We start from the raw sequence: 6,000 nt of genomic DNA, 5'->3' as shown, positions 1-6,000 counted from the left end.
TCTTTAAACCTTCTGCTGAGGTCAAAAAACATGTGGACCTTGTCAAAGATATGGCTAACGAAATATGACTACTGCTTACACCGTATAACAGATTATTTGTATTGATAAAATTCGGTGATAAAAGATTTATAGATATTTTGCGTGCATCAGAATGTAAGGAACAATGTAAAAGAAAATGATCGGTATCTTCGAAGGAATGACCGCAATCACACACGGGGCTGTCCGAAATATACCTTCAAAATTTATACCCAAGTCAATGCAATACGAAAACGACTACGAAATGTTTGATTTTTACGTTTTACGCGTTTTACGTTCGCGATTATTTTAGTTTTAACAGAGATTAGTTCACTATTTTACTACTGATTTTTCTCTGAAGGGGGCGTGGTAGTCGGTAGTCAAGTTTAAAGGGTTATCGACCGACAAAAAGCCCCGAACAATTACATTGATTTCTCAGTAACGAACCCTGTAAAACTATTTGTACAAGTTTCCATTGCCTAGAACCTTTCTATTTTATACGAATATGTCACGGAATTATTTGTAATGAGCTTTCTTGTTGACACAAAAACACGTGTTCCATTAGAATAATGATTCAAAACTAAATAATTGTAAGTTTCATTTTATTTCTAAGTCATAATTCATTTTAAGGGGTGAGGGAGGGAGAGAGATGGGATTTAACGTCCACTCGACACAGATTAGGTCATTTCGAGACTAACATATGGTTTAATTTTATTTCAATAATTCGCTTGCGCGTAGGGGTCTTTAGCAGTGGGAGTAAACCGGAGGACTAAAGTGAAAACCCACGAGGTTGGACAGGCGACCCTACTCCTTGTCACGTACAACCGGGGATTCGAAACCACGCCAGTTGACTCAAGGAGTGGATATTATTATAGAACAGCATGTTAATTATATTTTCTCAAGCGAAATCTCTATGATCGACTCAGACATGCTCAATGATCGACTCAGACATGCAGTGGCGGATTAAGCTCCACCACGGCCTGAGGCGCCAGTTGCTGGAGGGCCTATTTAGTTTTTAAAGTTAGAGCCAAGGTAGTTTGCTAACATTAAAAACGTAATGTAACTTTATATGCCCATAAATGACGTCACGTGGATACAATATTAAACAAGACATAACCGAAAAATTACAAGGATTTAACATACATTGTAGGCCTACGTTTAAAAAATAAGATCAGATCTCCAAACAATAGGGCCTATTTAAAATGGTGTGGGCCTGATTAATTTCGGGTCAGGGCCTATGTTAATTCCCGTTGGGCCTAAACCCCACCCCCTAACATTCATTGTCTATGCGTTTTTAATCGTATCAGACAAGTCTAAAAAAAATTTTTTTACAAAATCTTTGGGCCTGAGGCTGCAGCCTCATCAGCCTCACTGATAATCCGCTACTGCAGACATGCCATTAAATCGTTTCGTTTCTTCTCTTTCTTTGTGAACAATGAAAGGAACGCCCAAGCAAATATTTCCTCCAGAGAAATGCGATTAATTCGTTCTATTTCTTCTCTTTCTTTCTGAACAATATGACACGTATAAGAAGCAGTCTAGACGATTCTTTTGAAAATAGAATAAGACCAGTGGGTTTAGAAAGAGATACCTATATTTTCTATCCCTTCATCCAAATCAATCAATCACCACGTTGTTGTTAGTTCAAATTGGTTTAAACGGTATTTTATTCAAGAGAAGAGCAGTATTTAAAATTGATCATAAGTGAATTGGATGTAGGGGAGGGGTGCACTAGTCCCCAGGTGCACTAATCCGCTGGTTCACTGGTCCGCGGGTGCACTTTAAAAAATACTATAAATTATGGGTATTAAAAAAAAATGGTGGCTGATTGGTATCATGTCCTGATATGGTGGTGTCGTCCTTCATAAGGCGACAACCCGACATCACGACATTTTAACCCGACACGACGACAACACGACATTTCACCAGACAATACGACATTTTACCAGACACGACGACATTAAAAATGTCGTAATGTCGCGTAAAATGTCGTATTGTCCTGTTAAAATATCGTGATGTTGGGTTGTCGACCATCTTCCTCTCAATATACAGTTTTATTATGTACACAGATCATGGTGTTGGTCAAGAAAGTTCCACGGGTTTCTCCCTTTTGGTAGTCCAGCCAATCGGACTATTGAGGATAGGCATACGCTACGCAGAGTGCTATGACGGAATTTTCTATGGACGATAGCATTTCTTCGTTGAATTCCAATTGTGAAGGGTCCTTTTATGTGCACGCCAATCAATACACAGGGGCTTTTGATTTTGTCCCATCTACACAACTAGACACTATCCTTTGCCAGAACGTTCGTCCTGCACTACCCACAGGGAGAAACCAACAATTTAAATGTCGTGGTGTCGGGTGATATGTCGTATTGTCGGGTTAAAATGTCGTGAGAGAGAGAGAGAGAGAGAGAGAGAGAGAGAGAGAAATGGGGTTTAACGTCCACTCGACACAAACTAGGTCATTTCGGGACGAACATAGTGGGCTTTAACAGTGGGAGGAAAAAGGAGGACCCGGAGAAAGCCAACGAAGTTGGAAAAATGTCGAGATATCAGGTTAAAATGTCGTGATGTCTCGTTGTTGGGTTGTCACCTCATGACATGATACCACGACATGATACCAATCAGCCACCATACCTGCTGGGTTTTTTAAAACCCATATTTATAGTATTTTTATAGCGGAGGACTAGTGCACCCGCGAACCACTGCACCTGCGGACTAGTGAGTATTCCCCGGATGGAGTAGTAACGATAGTCTGGAGGCTCCGAGCGGGGGAGGGGGGGGGGGTGTCCATCAAATGGGCACAAAACGAGACCCAACTTTTCTAGAGTAAAATTGTGCGTAGAATATGATACCGAGTGGTAATCAGTCCGCCATTGGGACGTTTTCTTCGAGATATTCGGGGTCAAAAGTCAAATGAGGTCAGTTGCACTGAAAGTGAATGAGCAGCCATTCTTATATATTATGAAAACATGCTGGAAATAATCGAAAGTAATCACTTTTTCAATAAAAATGTAAACTTGCTAAATTAACTTTTGTTCTTTGTGACACCGGAGGTCAAAAGGTCCAATTATCCATTTTTGCACTTGGAAGATTTAAAGCAATAAATGTCAGCGTAAAATATAAAAACTAAAGCGAACCTGTTCTAATTAATAATAGTAACATTTAAAACGTATCTTTAGGTGGTCTTAGCACCGAACTTTTACTTTGGGACGTCGAAAAAGATCTTGCAAAACAGAACCAAATCACTTCGAAACCTGTTTCAAAAATACGTAAAAACTATCAAATCAAAATCTCTCCGATTTAGTTTCACAACGATTGCTATACATAATAAACTAGTTGTACGAAAAAACAATTGAATAGTTTCATTGCTGCACTCCAGCCTGCAGGCCGCGTCACGAAACCTGCCAAAATTTTCCCCGGTAACAATTACCAATACGGCATTTATATACCGTAAGCTATTATGTCGGTTTTATTTGTGTCATAAAAAATTTGCAAACTTTTAATCACCTCGTCAGATATGTGTTTGCCGGTCACAGATTAACATCGGTTTTGCCAGACTGGGATTTCCGGATATCCACGCGGCCTGCAGGCTCGAGCCCCACCATAAAACTATTCAATTGTTTTTCCGACAAATAGTTTCATTATGTATAACAATCGTTGTTAAACTAAATCGGAGAGATTTCGATTTGACAGTTTTTACGTAATTTTGGAACATGTTTTGAAGTGATTTGGGTCTGTTTTGCAAGATCTTTTTCGACGTTCCAAAGTAAAAGTTCGGTGCTAAGACCACCTAAAGATACGTTTTAAATGTTCCTATTATTAATTAGAACAGATTTCGCTTTAGTTTTTATATTTTACGATGACATTTATTGATTTAAATCTTCCTCGTGTAAAAATGGAAAATTTGACCCTTTGACCTCCGGGGTCACAAAGAACAAAAGTGAATTTAGCAAGTTTACTTTTTTATTGAAAGAATGATTACCTTCGATCATTTTCAGCATGTTTTCATGATATATAAGAATGACTGCGCATTCACTTTCAGTGCAAATGACCTCATTTGACCTTTGACACCGAATATCTCGAAAACGTCCCAACGGCGGACTAAATACCACTCGGTATCGTATTCTACGCAAAAGTTTACTCTAGAAAAGTTGCCTCTGGTTTTGTGCCAATTTGATGGGCCCCCCGCACTGAGCCTCCGGTCTACAAATAAAAGTGCTTACGGTGTATAAAACTGTTTCCATAATTATGATCACTTAAGAATTATGATAACTTAAAAAGATATATATCTGTAAACTATTGTGTGATTTAAACAAAAGTTATGGATAGAATATGTAAATTCAAAGCTGGAAGCAAGTAAGATGTAATGATTATTTTTAGAACTGTAACATAATCATATCCTTTCCTGGTTCCATCCAACGTTGAATCAACCATCAGTTACCAATGTCCGGAAGGTCTCAGTTTGAAGCCTTATTAAAGATACATTATGGAAGATTAGATAAAGATCTGGCAGTTCTCATTATAATAGTTAAAAAATGGATAATGTAAAGGCAATATGCTGAAAATTTCAGACAAATTGCTCCACTCGGAATCGAGATATTAGATATTAATTTTTCGGCCTAGCCTCGGTCATCATTATTAAAGTCAGTACGATAAAAAAAAACATAGTCTCGGTTATCCACTTTTTGATAAATTCATCAACGAGCGTTGAGCAGCAGATTCACATCCAGTGACAATCCGACACATAAGGTGGCATCGAGAGTTGATTAGGGTCTATTCGTGTTAATAAATGTCTAATATATAATAGTTTATATAACATTTCAGGCCTAAAGACAGACCTGCAATAGGCAGATTAAGCTCTTGCATAATGTATGTTTAATAAATACACTTTGGTCATTAATTTGTTACAATAGTAATTCGATTTTCCCGAACATGTAAACTGACCGAGATAGAAGTATATCACGATCTTAAAACGCTTGGTTAATTCGACAAAATTAAAAACTATTCGGAAGAGATCAATGCTTTCTTCATAACTTTTATTTTTATTTCCGTTTAGAAGAGCTTTTGTATTTTTCGAGTTTATCAGGTTGAAGTGGGTCAGTAGATCTTATTTCTGCCACAAACTCGGATGTTATTTGATCCCACAAAGTGTACTTGACAACAAAGGATGAGTTTGTCAGCTTAACCCACCATATTCGTTTCGAAAAAGCTCTTCTTGTGCTGATAGAAAAAACAAGTTGTTGAAGGTAGACGATTTCTTTACCTTTTTTTCTTGGATGTTTTTATAGCCCGAAAACATAAAACGGCAGATTCAATTACTCTCTGCTGAGGTTTGCCGAGTGGTTTCCGCTGATTACTGCATTTAAAAGGTTCTTAGAATCTGCCCACCATCTGTTTGATATATTTTGGAATAAGAGTAAACTTCAGAAACATTGCATTTTAGCGACGGCCAGATAATCGATTAATTTTCATATATTCGTTCTAGACGTTTCAATCGATGTATGTATTTGCTTTTGCGACGACAGAAATGTCTTCAGAATGCAACAGAAACAAACAAAACTTAAGTTGATTAATTAATTTAGTAACTCCATTTATTTCCAAAGTATATCATCGATGTTTAAATCGATGTGTGGGCTCGTGTTTTATCGACTAACTGTAATGTATTTGTTGAACTAATTAAAAATTAAAAATGCATTATGTAAGCAATGGGATGGGACTTTTAAACATCCTACTGTTCTGCTCCGACTGGGCTAATGAAGACGGATATACGCTATTCAGTGTGCTATGTGGGAAATTTTGCCCGGGCAGCGGCACTTATATCGAATTCCAACTGCCAAGGGATTTTTTACGTGCATGCCAATGTATACACGGAACCTCGATTTTTCGTCCCATCCGAACGACTAAACAGCTGTCCTTGTCAGACCCTCCGTCCTGCACCACTGACAAGGGGAAACCACGTCGGAAAATCTCGATGAACTT

This window comes from Patella vulgata, chromosome 9, assembly GCF_932274485.2.
Source record: "Patella vulgata chromosome 9, xgPatVulg1.2, whole genome shotgun sequence".
In the NCBI taxonomy this organism is placed as follows: Eukaryota; Metazoa; Mollusca; class Gastropoda; family Patellidae; genus Patella; species Patella vulgata.
Note: the sequence above shows the minus strand (reverse complement) of the source record.